Source organism: Amblyomma mixtum, chromosome 7 (genome assembly GCF_055824585.1).
Source record: "Amblyomma mixtum isolate Tamu chromosome 7, ASM5582458v1, whole genome shotgun sequence".
NCBI classification, from domain to species: domain Eukaryota; kingdom Metazoa; phylum Arthropoda; class Arachnida; order Ixodida; family Ixodidae; genus Amblyomma; species Amblyomma mixtum.
Genome location: NC_143018.1, coordinates 136,672,873 through 136,689,640, shown reverse-complemented (window position 1 = coordinate 136,689,640; position 16,768 = coordinate 136,672,873). Strand labels below are relative to the sequence as shown.

The following is a 16,768-nucleotide window of genomic DNA, read 5'->3' as shown; positions in this document are numbered from 1 at the left end:
TATCTCTAATTTGTTTATGTTGTCGTTTATCGTGCAGCTTGCGTTCCTTTCTGGCTACAAAATCTGCTAGTGCCTGGCTTTCGACCGAATTTAGTTCTATCTTACTAAGTTGATCATCGAGGGAATTTAACTGCTCTTGACAATGTTCTTTTAAAATAGCTATGAATGAAAGGGATGCGTCATTTGAAACTTTTTCCCATCGAGCGAGGAGTTCAGGCCTGAGCGCACCGAGGGAGCACCTGACATTAACTCGAAGTCCTTTGGGTATTGTCCTGCGCTGCGAGTAGGATTTGTAAGTGTGTAGCCATACATGCATGCCATACATGCCATACATGCTTTCAGAATATTGAAAACAAGATTACCCTTGGCGCTGTGACTCCACACGTATCGCCTATTTAAAAAAAATCGCATGGCGGTGTGTGCGGACAGCGACATTCATCAAATCGCGTCCCCGAGAAGCGCGCGTGTCACGTGACCTTTTCTCGTCGCTTCCTACTGCTTCTTCCAAGGCGGGAGCTCGCACGCCGCGTGAGAATCTGCCTCACCCATGACCGGCCCTCGCCAAACCGCTGCTTCAGCACGGATGGGGCGGAGTTAAAGAGGTCAACAATAGAACTCTTGCCAAACTGCAAGAGTGTTTACCAAATTATGAGCGGAGAATTGGGTGGGATATTGACCGACTCCCTCCCTCTGCGAAATTCAAGGAATCGAGCGTCTGCATATAAGTCGTATGAAGATATCAATGTAAAGTCCTTGCCAAAAGTAACCAGGTTCCGTGTTTTGCTTCTCATTCGTATAGTAGAGCCCACACGGCTTCCATTAATAGCAAAAAGTTATTTGACGGTGAGTACAGGAGTTCTACTTATCGTACAGATATTTAGAGCTTGAGAGCTTTAATATACGACTGAGTAGCAAACCGTGCAGCCTGGCTACTTTTGGCAAAGACTGTACATATTGCCGCAACGCATTACTGCCGCCGCCTAGTAGTCGCGCTCAGGAGGCTGGCGCGCGCTCTTCTACGCCCGTGAGCTCGCTTGCTAGTCGGTTAGCCGGCCGGGCCGTTTCCGCTGGCGCTTGGACGTTGTGGCAAATACAAACCTGCCTACCGGCCGCCGCGGTGGCTCAGTGGCTATGGTGCTCGGCTGCTGACCCGAAAGACGCGGGTTCGATCCCGGCCGCGGCGGCAGGAATTTCTTTGGAGGAGAAATTCTAGAGGCCCGTGTACTGTGCGATGTCAGCGCACGTTAAAGAACCCCAGGTGGTCGAAATTTCCGGAGCCCTTCACTACGGCGTCTCTCATAGCCTCAGTCGCTTTGGGACGTTAAACCCCATAAACCAAACCAAACCAAACCAAACCTGCCTACCTGCTTCTGTGACATTTTGGTGGAGGTGCTGGGTGCATCCCATGTCCTAAGAGCTTTTGGGTGCTTCCGAAGTCCCGCTACACACCGTGGACACACCTGTGCACAAGGCCAGCCGCCGCTTGAGAGGCTTAGCTCCCGAGTGTGGTCCCCTTCTTTTCTTACCGCGAACCACGACGACTGCAGATGCAAGCCAGCCCGTTAACCTTCCAGTAAGTGTCCAGCCGCTGTTCTTCCATGCTCCGCGTATGCCCACTCCGTTCCATGGCGACAAATTTGAGGATGTTGAGGACTGGTTGACCAACTACGACCGGGTCGCTGCGTTTAATGCGTGGGACGAGGAGCGAAAGTTGCGGAACATTTATTTTTCACTTGAAGACGCCGCCAAGATGTGGTTCGAAAACCACGAGACCACCATCACCACCTGGCAAGATTGCCGGCAAAAGCTGCTCAGCACATTCGGCAACGACGCAAGAAAAGAGATGGCTGAACTGGCTCTACAGTCCCGAGCGCAGCGGCCCAATGAGCGCGTCGCCATGTTTGCAGAAGAAATGACTCGGCTTTTCAACCGCGCGGATCCGTCCATGTCGGAGGCAAAGAAGGTGCGCCACCTTATGCGTGGCGTTAAAGAACAGATCTTCGTCGGCCTTGTACGTGACCCTCCAAGTACTGTGGCTGATTTTAAGAGGGAGGCGACAAGTATGGACCGTGCCCTACAACAGCGATTCTTGCAATTTGATCGTTCTGCGAACATTACTGCTGTGTACTTCCGCTTGCCGATGAACGGCAACAAGAGTGGCGACCTTCGCGAGCTTGCCGGAAGCATCGTACGTGAAGAACTGCAAAAGCTGCCCTTTCTCGAGCAACACCCGCGTGTTGGAGGCATCTCGGATGTTATACGTCAAGAGCTCCGGCAAGCAGTGCCTTCAATGCCATCCCCCCTGCCGCCTGCGCCGCACGTCATGTCCTACAGCGACGCGTTGCGTACCCCTGCGCCAGCACCGCCGGCACCCTACAGGCCCGTCCTCGTCCGTCCTGCACCCCGACATCCAGCTCCGGCTGATGCGCCTGACACTCGACCGCCCGTTCGCAAAGCACACGTGTGGCGTATGGCGAACAATCTACCTCAGTGCTTCCACTGCAGCGAAGCCGGACAAGTACTGCGCCACTGTCCATACCGTCAGATGGGCTTGCGCGGATTCTCACCGGATGCCCCTCGGCCGCGCTATGGTGAACGACCTCAAATCAAATCAAATCAAATCAAATCTTTATTTCAGCACCGCAAAAATGCTGAGGGTCGTGGACAAAAAGCCTCTTTATGGGCTTGACTAGGCCCACGGCCCTTTTCTACATGGCAGCATGGCATACAGCAAGAGAAAATTGTTCTAAGTTAATTGTACACAGCTCTCAGAAAAAAAGAGAAAAAAGAAAAAAAAAGAAAGAAAAGGAACACAAATGGAAGTTCACAGAAGGTAAGCGACTTGGTACAGTTGTTAGGAATATAAATACAGGCATGTATGAAACAAATCTACTATGAAGGCAGTTCTTAATAGCATAGAAATATTGCATGAAATGTCAACTAGAGAATGACTGCAATAAAAACTAAACAATGACTAAAGAAATATAAAATTCGTAACAAAAAGAAAACCGAAAAAAAAGAAACTTCTACCTACATTTGTTTAAGTATGAGGGAAGGAGATGACGCAACATTTGAAGTCCATAATTTGTTCGTGAGTATGGAATTTCCCAGGTTTCAGCTTGTCGTGTAGTACGAATACTAGTTTTTAGCTTTAGGTTTGCAATCTTAACTAATGCGGTATTATTCTTTTTTATGCCAGCTTCATAGCGCCTGAACAAGTTAGCATCGTACATGTCCGGGATAGGAAGTAAGTTTAATTCAGTAAAAAGTGGTTGTGTGTGACTGTCAAATGGAGTGTTCATGATGGCGCGAATTGCTTTCTTTTGAGGAATGTAGAGTTTATTTTTATTTGAAACAGTAGTAGTGCCCCATACCAGGTGACAGTAGTTTAGACTTGATAGAAATAATGAATTATATATTAGAAGTTTAATGCATTTTGGTAAATATGATCGTAATTTTAAAAGAATACCAGACACGCGAGAGACCTTTGTAGCAACTGATTCCACTTGCAAGTTCCATGACATGTGTTCATCGAAGAATGCTCCTAGACACTTGACTGCAGGCACGATGTCAATTACTGAATCATTCAGCTTTAAAGCAGGTAACTTGCCCAATATACGGTTTTTTGATCTGAAGAAAACAGCTTTAGTTTTTTTGTATTTATATTTAGTGAATTTGAACAACTCCAGGATGATAATTCTACGAGTGCTTGGTTGGCGTCTTTAATTATGTCAGCGGGGTTTGATCCGGTAAGAAGCATGGTGGTGTCGTCAGCATACATGACAAACTTTACTACACTGCTAATGTTGATGAGGTCATTAATGTAAATGCAAAATAATAGAGGCCCCAGGATACTTCCTTGTGGTACACCTGCAGTAATTAACTTCAAATCAGAATTTTTATTATTAATGACCACCATCTGTTTACGGTTCTGCAGGTAAGACTTCAACAGTTGTAGAAAAGTGCCACGAAAGCCATAATGACCTAGTTTTTCCAAGAGAGTGATATGATTAATATGGTCAAATGCTTTAGAGTAATCAATAAATACACCTAATGTGCACAATTGTTTCTCAAATGAATCTAGAATAATTTCCTTTTGTGTTATAAGAGCAGTTTCTGTCGACAAGCCTTTTATAAAACCAAACTGAGCGCTAGTAATGATATTATGTTTTGTCACGAAAGATGTCATCCGGCAATGTATTAGTTTTTCTAAGCCCTTTGAGAAAACCGGGAGTATTGAGATCGGCCTGTAATTCGAAAGATCATTTAGATCCCCACCTTTGTGTAAAACTGTGACTTTTGCAATTTTAAGTTTCGTTGGAAAGGTCCCGCAGCTGATGATAAGATTAAACAGATGTTCTAGCACAGAGGAAATTATATCTAACACGTGTTTTACTGGTGTAATCTGCAGACCGTATGCATCGCAACAGTTGCTGTTTTTTATAGATGCAAAAATGCTGATTACTTCGTTTGCCGTAGTGGGGGAACAAAACCCGCTTTTGGATGTAGTTTCATGTTTCAAGTAACGCATGCAGTTTTGATTATGAGTGCTATTTGTTAGGGACACAAAGTGTTCATTGAAGCAGTTTGCTAATTTTGTATCGGAAATGATTTCGCCTGCCACAGTTATTTCATTTATTCGAGACTGGTGATTTGGCCCCCGACCCAAAATGAAATTTATACGCTTCCAAGTTAATTCTGATTTCTTAATAACACTGTCATTGAACAATTGCTGCAGATACCGCTTTTTTTCATACCGCATGAGGCTCTTAACTTTGTTTCTTTGTGTTTTAAATTGCCGTAGTGCATCATTGTCTTTGTGTATGAGGAATTTTTTGTATAATTTGTTTTTTTTACGAATTTCTTTTAAGCATCTCTTTGTTATCCAAGGCTTTTTCCCTTTGCGTGTAGGTGTACGTGTCGTGAGAGGAAAACATTTGTTGTAAACATGTTTGAACTTTGCATGGAAGCAGTCGTAAGCTGTTTCTGGATCTGTAATCGATAGGACTTCAGTCGGGACATCGGGACATCGACCAGTACCTCAGAGCCAACGTCCCACCTGCGTCCCCACCGCGACGCCAGTCCAGGTCGCCATTGCCGCGACAGTTTTTCCCCAACCGGCGTACTTCCTTCAGGCAGTCCCCAAGTCCGCGCCGGGAAAACTGAGGACGGCGACTCTCGGAGGTAGAGCCGCCGTCGATGACCACTACGACCAACATCCTCCATTCGCCGATTCGATCAAACATTCCGACCTCCGACCCCCCGCAGCGACCAGCAGTCCGACCACTTTCCGACGATCGCCGCAGTTTTCCTCCGACGCCCCCAATCGGCGCACCGAACGACCAACGAGTTCGACGACCCCCCGACGATCACAGAAGCTTACCTTCGACGCCGCACTTCGACGCACTGAACGACCCGTCAGTCCGACGATCCGTGATACGGCGCACTTCGTCGACGGTGAGCTTCTTTCCGCTGAGATACCGATCGCCGTTGACAACCACCATACGACTGCCCTTGTAGATACCGGCGCTGATTTTTGCGTTATGAGTCGTGGCCTTGCTACAATCCTACGCAAAGTCCTGACTCCTTGGCACGGCGCGCCGATAAGGACAGCCGGAGGGCATATGCTGACGCCGCTTGGAGTGTGCTCCGCCCGAGTCGAGATTCGCCACGTAACTTTCTCTTGTTGCTTTGCTGTGCTGGCGGAGTGGTCCAAGGACCTGATCCTCGGTCTGGATTTTCATCGAGAAAACGGCGCAATCATCGACCTCCGTGACCTTATGGTGACTTTTTCGACCCAGCGCGCAGTTTTCGACGACTACACAGCAGACAGGCCAGTTTTCCGGGTATGCGATGATCATGTCACGCTACCTCCACGCACCAGCATGTTTGTTACAGTGCACTGCGACAACCCTCTCACCCTTCAAGGCTTCGCGGAAATGAATGTGAATTTATTGTTGAGCCTACAAGTCTGCGTCGCTCGTGGGGTCTTTTCCTTGAGTAATAACCGAACTGAACTGCTTTTAACGAACTTTAGCGCCGAATACCGCCATTTACCGCAAGGGGAAGCCATCGCCTACTTTGATGAAGTCGGCGAGCCCTCAGCCCACTGCGCCCTATCGTTGCTCACCAAGAACCCGAGAGCACTGCCCATACAGTTCGAACTGACGTGAATCCTGCTTTGCCTTTTGACCGGAAACGCCGCCTTCAAGCAATTCTTGACTCTTACCATGACTGCTTTGCCGTCACGTGCATGGTGGGACAGACGTCAGTAGCAAAGCATCGCATTATAGTTGACCCCACCGAACGCCCTATCCGCCAACACCCCTACCGAGTGTCGACTAAGGAACGCGAGGCTATTCGGGCGCAAGTTGATGAAATGCTTCGCGAAGATGTGATCCAACCGTCCACAAGCCCATGGGCCTCGCCTGTTGTGCTGGTCGCTAAAAAGGATGGAACACTCAGATTCTGCGTAGACTACAGGAGGCTCAACAAAATTACAAAAAAAGACGTCTACCCACTGCCTCGAATCGACGACTCGTTCGAGCGACTCCGCCATGCCCGATACTTTTCATCGCTAGATCTAGGCAGTGGCTATTGGCAGATCGAAGTCGATGAACGTAATCGTGAAAAGACGGCTTTCATTACTCCTGACGGCCTCTACGAATTTAAGGTGCTTCCCTTTGGTTTGTGCTCCGCCCCCGCGACCTTCCAAAGAATGATGGACACTGTCCTAGCCGGCCTCAAATGGCAGACGTGCCTCGTCTACCTTGACGACGTCGTCATTTTCTCTGCGACTTACGACGAGCATCTCAAGCGCTTGACGGCCGTCCTAAATGCCATCCGCGTGGCCGGCCTCTCACTAAAACCGGAAAAATGCCACTTTGCATTCCAACAGCTGAAGTTTCTGGGCCATGTCGTCAGCGCTGAGGGTATTAGCCCTGATCCAGAGAAGACGGCTGCCGTAGCTGCATTCCCGACTCCTACTGATAAAAGTTCTGTTCGACGGTTTATGGGCCTCTGTGCATATTACAGACGCTCTGTCCATGACTTCTCCCGAACAGCCGAACCACTGACTCGTCTAACAAAGGACGACCAACCTTTCATCTGGGCCGACGAGAAGGAAAGGGCTTTCGAGGAGCTTCGCACACGCCTTGAAACAACTCCCATACTTGGCCACTTCGACGAGGAGGCGGATACAGCATTGCATACCGACGCCAGTAACCTTGGCCTCGGAGCAGTTCTCGTTCAGTGGCAAGATGGTGCTGAGCGGGTCATTGCTTACGCCAGTCGCACCCTCCCTCGTGCCGAAGCGAATTATTCTACTACCGAAAAGGAGTGCCTTGCAATTGTCTGGGCGGTGACAAAATTTCGGCCGTATTTGATATTGTATTTTTTTAGAGTGGTCAGTGATCACCACTCTCTCTGCTGGCTAGCCAACCTTAAAGATCCTTCTGGCCGCTTAGCCCGCTCGAGTCTCCGCCTGCAGGAGTTCGACGTCACTATTGTGTACAAGTCCGGCAAGAAACACAGTGACGCTGACTGTCTATCTAGAGCCCCTATCCCGTGTTTTTCACCTGAAACAGATGACTCCGTTTTTCTCGGCGCTCTCACGACGCCTGATCTCGCTCAACAACAGCGAGATGACACCGAACTGCGGCCCCTCATAGATTACCTCGAGGGAACCGCCTCATCATCACGTCGCCTTTTTACGCGTGGCCTGTCATCGTTCTGCTTGCGGGACGGCGTCCTTTACAAGAAAAATACGCTTCCACAGACATTCAGTACGTGCTGGTGGTCCCAACGCCGCTCCGTCCCGACGTTTTGCAGGCATGTCACGACGAGCTTTCTGCCGGCCATCTCGGTTTCTCACGGACCTTGGCTCGCGTACGACCAAAATACTACTGGCCCAAGCTTGCTGCTATTGTCCAGCGCTATGTTAAGACGTGCCGTGATTGCCAACGTCGGAAGACGCCGCCTGTCAAGCCGGCCGGTCTGCTGCAGCCTAATGGTCCTCCTCGAGTACCCTTTCAGCAAGTCGGTATGGACTTGCTCGGGCCGTTTCCTACGTCATCTTTGGGCAACCGCTACATTATAGTCGCCACTAATTACCTCACCCGTTATTGTGAAACCAAAGCTCTTCCCAGCGGCACTTCTACTGATATTGCGAACTTTTTCATCTTTAACCTAGTCCTTCGTCATGGTGCCCCTGCGGTCGTTTTAACTGACAGAGGCACTGCATTTACTTCCGCTCTCACCCAGGAAGTATGCGGTTCAGTGGCACTTGGCATCGCAGAACAACAGCTTACCATCCTCAGACGAATGGCCTTACTGAGCGACTCAATAAGACCATCGCCGATATGCTTTCAATGTACGTGGACGAAGACCATAAGAACTGGGACCAGGTACTACCGTATGCAACATTTGCGTATAATACCGCAGTCCAGGAAACGACCCGCTTCACCCCGTTTCGTTTGGTGTACGGTCGCGAAGCCGTTACCATGCTGGATGCAATGTTACTGCCCGATGTCGCCCTTCCATCAGTTGCCGGCGCTGACCAATTCGTCCAGCACGCTGAGGCCGCCCGTCAGCTTGCTCGAACGAGACTCCGGACGCAGCAGGTTAAAGACGCTCAACGCTATAACCTTCGTCACAGGGAGGTAATTTACAACCCTGGCGATAAAGTCTGGGTGTGGGTTCCTGTTCGCCAGCGGGGTCGCTCCGAGAAGCTTCTGCGCCGCTACTTCGGCCCGTACGAAGTGCTGCGCAAACTCAGCGACGTCACCTACGAAGTGATTCCGCAAGGAACTGTTCGTACGTCCCGACGGCAAGCACAGTCGGAAGTCGTACACGTTGTCCGGATGAAGCCCTTCCACGCCCGCTAAGTCAAACCTACGGTTCTGCTTGACCTCGCCACGCAGCATCGAGACGATGCTTTTTCCTCCGGGAGGGGCAATGCCGCAACGCATTACTGGTGCCGCCTAGTAGTCGCGCTCAGGAGGCTGGCGCGCGCTCTTCTTCGCCCGTGAGCTCGCTCGCTAGTCGGTTAGCCGGCCGGGCCGTTTCCGCTGGCGCTTGGACGTTGTGGCAAATACAAACCTGCCTACCTGCTTCTGTGACAATATAAGGCGTATTATCCTTAAGGGACACTCCTGGATAGGAGGACTGCTGTATAATAGGCTATAACGGCTAATTGGTACGCTGGTATGGATTGATTGCTACGGAGCTGCGCGCATTGACGACAGACAAGAAAGGAGAGGACATACAACAAAGCGCTGGGCTGTCAGTTGAGGCTTATTTGGCAAAGCAAATTCTCTTTAACATCGCTGTTCTGCAAGTCAAAAATCTCTACAGCATGTTGTTATGGTCACTCAATATTTAACAACAAAAACTGTCAATAAAAGTGAATTCCTTCTCATGCCCTCTCCTTTCTTGTTTGTGGGCTGTTTCGCGCTGCTGTGGGTTCTCTCTTCAGCAGCTAAGCATGGGAGTTTTGTAGTTTTGTGCAGCGAAATGTTTCAGATGCGTATTTTTTGCGGGATGAAAATGGCTTTTCATGTAATATTGCGATGACTTAATTCAGCCAATATTTTTATGAAACTAGTACTCGCAAATCTGTATCCTTCCTTTTTCAACAATTATATCAAAGCGTAAAATTCTTTTTAAGTTTTTTTTATTCATATATTTCACTACAACAATTTAAGTTATAGCTTTCTTTCAAGGGGTCTCGGGATAACTTTCGGCGATTACATGAAAAGATTTGCAGTCGACACGGTACCTTGCAAGGAATGCTGTCTCGAAAAAAGTCTTCCTAGTGCGCACAAGTGAGAAATTCATGGAACAAAAAACTAACAGAGCCTTACTCCTGTTGTAGTACTAACTGTGCGACCGGGTAGTGCGAAACTGGAATAAAAGGTTTAAGGCAACGCGATGGACATCTGTTGCCGCTACCCTCGTCATACCATAATCTCGGAAGCTATGAGAGGTGGTTTGCGTAGAAGACGATGCCGTGATTTCGCCTAGTGGACTATGTATAGTATTGCTATAATAGTACGATCTTGCAGCACCTGTTAAGTTAAACCACTGTATTTCCACCCACATTTCCCATCGGCGTGAGGTAGCGGGATCTACAGAACCCATCACCATTTAGCGGGATCTACAGCACCCATCATCATTTCGCTGCATCTGGTGGTAACTTTGGACCTGCCATGATTTTGTGTGGCGCTTGCTGTCGTGACACGGCGGTAGCTATATTACCAGGTAACAGAGGTGGTAAAGAACAAAATAACAATTTACTTCGAGCACTCTCCGTGATCGCTGCGAGCGGTCTTACAACATTCCATTTTGTGGAACTGGACGGCGAGTGCACTTGTTCTCATTGTATATACGTCTAAGAAATACACTGGCTGAGAAGTACAGTCTAATCATGCCACATGGGGTGATGTTCTTTCTGGTGAATGCTTTGTCTGGCCATGGTTTGGCATTGGGCGATTTTGAAAATGGCTCCTTGATGGTTCGGCTCCTTAGCTGTCGTGTCAACGCGACCGGCCAGAGCTAAAGCGCAGGAATATTACGAGCCGTCATAACTTGAATAGCTCTTAGCAAGTTGAGCCTCAGAGTAGTTAACGAGGATGGACGCAGTTTTCATAACATTTCGAGATGTTAGTACTATTAATAATGCAGCGCGCACACACTTCGCTGACACTGTATGTAGCTTGCACGCAAAGTATCAGTGGTATATATCGCTACAAAGGGTTTCTTCCTAGCTAAACATTTGAAGGAATAATTTATAATTTACAAACATGGGAGGAAAAAGAGGGTAGAGAAGTACGAGCGAAAATTACAAGATGTTTTCTAACACTGCATCGGCATTTTTGCAATCACGTGCTCATCTGCGTATTAGCGGCGAACACAAAATGCCTTTTTCATTGCAATAGTTAAGCGGCATGCAGCACTAAGAAACGGTACGTATTATTATTCGTTTTAATAGTAGAACAAGCAGCGATACAGGCATAATGTTTTGATAGCAAAAAGAACGAAGGAATCAGCCAGAAGAGTGTCTCTCAGCCGATAATTTACACTTAGAAAAGGGATGCGGGAGGCCCAAAATTATGCAGGAAGGAATGATGAAAAGTTGCGATATAATAATTAAAGAAGAGTGGAACACTTCGCAGAGAAACACAAGAAGTGACAGCCTATTCCTTGCTCTCAGACGAAAAAAAAAAGTGGCGGTAATGATCTCCGGCTCAAAACTTTTTTTTTTTTTGTTTGTGACATGTTGGAAGTGCGAATGTGACACCGAGTTCAGTTCTAAGCCCACCTGTCCTAGTCTGCACCAACTGTGTGAAACGGGATCTTTGAGAAGCTTTCGTACTGATTTTCTGGCATGTCGAGAGGAAGCTGACTCTCAGGAGCAATGTATGTGCGAGGTGTCACCGGTCGGACATCATTCGCTGCATGGAGTTCCAGGTCTTAGAACTTTCTGTCAGCTTGCCCGCATGTGAAGCATTTGAGAGATTCCCACGCACTTAAACTTCTTGAGCGCATAAAAACCGTTGAATGGGGTGCAGTAGAAAAAAGTCCGAACTTTGGTTGTCTCTTGATAAAAAGCGCAGCCATGTCCTCGCCCAGGAGCATGTGTCACGTCCTCCGCAGGTGAGTCCCGGCTGGTGCGCGTGTGGATCGACCCGGACAAGGTGATCGCTGCTGGGCGAAGTCTGAATAAAAGTTCCTACGTGTCCCTTGTGGTCGAGTGCGGTCAAGAGTATATCAAAGAAGCTCGCATTCCGATCAGTCCTCAGAGTGGGTACCTGCTGCTGCAGAGCGACAAGCCCGTCTACACGCCTAAGCAGACAGGTGAGTAGGACACGTTCACTGCAAGGTGTTGAAGACAGGACTGGAGACAGGCATGCTTGCTTCGATTGGTTCACACAAATTTGGTTTACAACTAACGTGAATAGACAGATGTGATGTGTTGGAAAGAGATCGAGGTAGATTAGATGTCCATGACATGGATTGATGAATTGTGAGAGCGCCCCATTTGCATCCGTGTAGTGGCGAGTTCAACCAGGTTCAACTTTTCTATAATTAATTTTATTTTAGAACCTTTTTCTGAACAATATAACCCGAATATGCGTCACCAAGCTTCAAAAAAAAAAACAGACTTCTCAGTAGTACTGGTCTTATGTTCTGCCCAGTATTTATCTTTAGCGCGAATTTTCGTTGTGTTAACGGATGCACCAGATAACCCGGCATCATGTTATCCTCTTTTTTTATCCATCATGAGTGCCATTCCTCGGCTGAGTGCATAATCGTGGGATTTAATCTTGTCCACGGCAGGGAAATTTAGATGGCCCCTAAATGCCAAAGGCGCCCGTGCACTATACAACGTAAGTTCGCTGTAAAGTACCTCAGATAGTCAAAACCAGTATTGGGTCTTCCAGTACGACGTCCTTTATAGCGCATGTGAAGATTTAGGAAGTTAAACCCCACATACCATACTACTTCGACTCCTGAAATTTTACTCTTACATCATTTCGGTGCTTTTAGGTCACATCTTCCAGACGCTTTAAAACTAAGCTCGTCTCACTAACTGTTTTAAAACTGACCCGCGACATCGTCCTCAGCAGGCGAGGTCCAAAACCTATTACTGCAGTGTTTTGAAAATCTGGAATAATTAACATTTAACTTTTGCCAAAAAAAATGTCTTTTACGTATTTAAACCGAGTAGACATGCGAAAGCACGTGTTTAGCCTAATTATCTCGTGCTTTTATTTTGCTAAGTCATCGGCACGTCTGGCGGCGATATTAGAGTCAGATTAAACTCTGATTGAGGTTAAGTTTATCTTAAGAGAACTTCTTACTGGGCTAGTTGGTAATTCATTGTAAAAATAAAGGCGCCAAAAAACCACACACACACACACACACAAGACAAGAGAACGGGAAAGAGCGCCACTCACAACTAGTTTATTTTTCACACCACAGATACGTACATCCACAACGCCAGCGCCTGCGCAAATAACAAAATTACGCATCAATGAGATAACGACTGCTCAAAAAACTTTTTTTCCGCCTGATAGAGAGATATGGAAGTTTCGCTCACGCACGCACTGCCTTTTTTACAGATATAAAACGCTTCAATCAATTCTCGGGCTTTAATGTTTCTGCTTCTGGCAAGAATCCGCAAAGCATGGCTCACAAGAGCGTGAAGGGCAAGATCTTATATGCTTCAGCAAATTTGGTTTGGTTTGGTTTATGGGGTTTAACGTCCGAAAGCGACTAAGGCTATGAGAGACGCCGTAGTGAAGGGCTCCGGAAATTTCGGCCACCTGGGGTTCTTTAACGTGCACTGACATCACACAGTACACGGGCCTCTAGAATTTCCCCTCCAAAGAAATTCTAGCCGCCGCGGCCGGGATCGAACCCGCGTCTTTCGGGTCAGCAGCCGGGCACCATAACCGCTGAGCCACCGCGGCGGATTTCGGCAAATTTGGGCCCTCTTTATTTTGTTCAACGTTTCGTTCATGTTCCCTGATTCGCTCATTCACGCAGCGCCCTGTCTGCCCTATATAGGAACGACCGCACGAGAGGGGAATTTTGTAAACTACCCATTCGGAACATTTCATAAAAGGTCGCCCATGCTTCATACCACAGCCTCTTTCTTGTTCTTTTTCTTTTCTTCTGTCGATTCGAGGACAAATACTTCCGAGCTTCAGGGGGGCTGAAAAGACGAGCGGGACACTATGCCTGCTCGCAACCTTCTTCAGATTGTGGGCCAACTTGTGCACATACGGCACCGCCACAGGTCTCACCTCTTCACGAAGGACCTCTGCCCCAGCTCTCACTGCCCTCATCTTCAACTTCTGTAAGAGGCTTTCGGCGACCCCTGTGACGAGCGAACCAGGGAATCCGGCTGAAGCCAGCCTAGCCAATTGGTTTTCAAAACTCAGTCGCATCTTGTGAACGCATGACTTCCTTAGCGCGGATGTGATCTGTTCGTGCTGATGATGTAAGTTGATGAAGACGACGATGTGCAGTGCACGTCACGAGAGAGTGCTGCAGTTTACCACGTGGCATGATCGGCGAAGTTTCTCTTCAGAGTATGTGTGCTATGGTGCAAGGAGTATATACTGCGCAGGATAGACCTCATGTCTGGCTTCCTTTCCTCGACGCATGCGTTCTCCCAGAATTTTGAAGTGCGGGCCAAATAAGAGAAGGATGTTGGTGTGGTTTTATATGACGGGTTGCGGGACGCGACCTGGTCAAGTCGGACTTGAAGCCTGTCAGGATGGGTGTAAAAAAAACTTCGGCGCTAGCATAGTCCTTTTCTGAAGAGGCGAGCGAAGCTGATCTGTTCTCACCGCCGCGGGTTAGAATCTCGGTAACAGTGATATTTACTTTGCTTTTTTATTCATGGTCAAGTTAAAGGCTCCAATGAAGAATCGGCTTTTACTTTCGCTCTTAAAAATACTGCATTCCAATAGAACCCAAAAGCCCTCATGCAACAAAGCCACAACGAGCGGAAAATAAAAAAAATACGGAGAAATTAGTACTTATGCGAGCTATTCTACTGATGAGTTTCATCCACATTTACTCGAGTTTGTAGCTGCGCAACGCATCAAGCAGTGCTCGTGCTTTCTCCTGTTTGCTAGTTTTCTTCTTTATGCTCTCATAGCATGTTCTATGCCCTCTTTGTTTATCTGTGTTTTATATTTCTTATTAACTGATGTTGAATTCTGTAAATTATACGTCGCAGAGAAGCGTTTTCATGTGAACTACGCTAGTCTAAATAGTTTACTTTTTTTCGGTCATTTCCAGGCGCACTTCTTTGAAAAGGCTGATTTGCCCTACCAAGCGCGAGCTTCGTTGCCTTTGTCAGCCCGTATTTCGGTTGGCAATGGTCAACGTTTTGTTGCTCATGAACTCGCCGTAGATAGGAATCATGAGTACAACTGTCTTGCTCTGCGTATAAAAAATGTTTAACAACACATCACAAATGTTACTGCATATAGTCAAGAAGTTAAAAGCCGCGCACATTCCGTCTATGCCCTTCTATAAATGTGGAACCACGTAGTGCAAAATGCAGCCTCTGATTCTCTGATTCTCAAGAATCGCTCTTTCTTATTTTCCAGTCCATTTAAGAGTCATTGCCGTGGGAGAAGACCTGAAGCCAAAAGTTGGGGATCTCAACCTCCAGATCAAGGTAGAGGAGAATCACGTTGATTAGTTGGCATGTGCATGGTTGTAGTCTTCTTTCTAAGTGTTTCCAAAATGTAGCAAATGGAGTTCTTCACTGTTGTACTTTGGCCCCCCGTTTTTTGCTAACAATGACAATTCGATGCGATCAGATCAATGTTTTTGCTAATCATGTTTATAGTGTTCCGTTTCTCCTACACCACCGAAAGGCAGTCTTTCAGCCGTGCGCTGGAGCGCCTAGATCCGCGCCCTTTCACGGAAATGAAGATTCTCGGCCACTGGCCGCGGCGGTCGTCGGCGGAGAAGGCCTGCAAGGCATTGCTCCGCTTCTTGAGAACTTCTGGCCTGCACGATAGGCTGTGACTTTAACGAACAGTGACGTTTTATAGTGGCTTCAATTTTCTGTTACTCTCCTTTCTCTTTCTTTTTTTATCCCCTCACCCCCTTCCCCCCGTGTAGAGTAGCAAACCGATTATTCTTTCGGTTAACCTCCCTGCCTTTCCTCTTCTATATCCTCCTCCGTTTCTGCTTTTGCGCTGGCCTTGCAGAAAAGTCGTAATTAGAAATACTGGATATTAGACGTAGAAGACAAAGTACTGGCACTTACGAATTTAAAGTCGCAGAGAAGTCGCGCGGGAATCAGACTTTCAAGAAGCAACCAAGTTTTCTCAAATTGCAAGCTCCCGTATGGACTTTGAAGTCGAAATGTTACGGTCGACATCTCAATTAGATAATAGCCCCGTTAGCAGAAATTTTTACATCTCCGGGTGTCAAATGTTTTCGGAGACACCTTGCAGACAGACTGGTGTTGAGTGCCGCATCAAATTGATTATGCGGGGCGGAACGGCATTTCCATCATAATTCTACCACAATTCCAGGCCGTTTCTACTCAAGGCCATTATCCACGAGCTAAATATGCATAGGAATGGTTGCATCTTAACTCTTTTGGCGAATGGAAGCATACAGATCCTGGGAATTGTTCCAGAATCCGCAGAACGTCATTATGCAGCAGGTCATACTCAGCGCAAAGGACAACGCCACGGCGACTGGCATGTACAGCCACTCCTACTCTTTCCCGGAATCGCCGATATTGGGAGAGTGGAAGGCCGTCGTCACATCCGGGTCCACAGTAAGCTAAACCCTAATGCTGATGCATCATAGCTCCTTCAGCTAGTCACTAGGCGGAGAGCTCTCCCCTTTTGTGCTTCTTTTTCAGATCACCCAGCAGAGCGAGACTGCATTCGAAGTTGTCGAATACGGTGAGTCACCAATTTGCAAGCGCACCAACGTTAGGCAAACCTGCCCCAGTGCTGCAAGAACTGCCTCGAACATTGTCCCTTAACTGGTTTGTACCAGCCTAACCTGTAGCTTACTCCAACTTTCTTGCGAACGCTGGACCGGTGTTTAGCCAGTGGAGCGGCGAGCAGTGGTCGAATGCCCAGACAACTCATGACATCTGCAAGGCTACTTCTCAGGTAGCATAAAGGCATTGTTTCATTGCTCACAAATGTAAAAGCAAGCTTAAATAAAGCTAAAAGCAATGTTAAGTTAATGTGAAACAAAGTTACACGTA

The 16,768-nt window shown here is 47.5% G+C and overlaps 1 pseudogene across 1 annotated transcript in view; it reads left to right on the top strand.

Annotated features, from left to right (window-relative positions):
* Positions 1-16,768, top strand: part of LOC149337667 (complement C3-like) — a 166,087-nt pseudogene that overhangs the window by 19,448 nt on the left and 129,871 nt on the right. The window contains exons 3-6 of the transcript XR_016284417.1: positions 11,656-11,856; positions 15,132-15,202; positions 16,181-16,324; positions 16,412-16,454. The product of XR_016284417.1 is annotated as a complement C3-like (transcript). The remainder of the gene's footprint in view (positions 1-11,655; positions 11,857-15,131; positions 15,203-16,180; positions 16,325-16,411; positions 16,455-16,768) is intronic.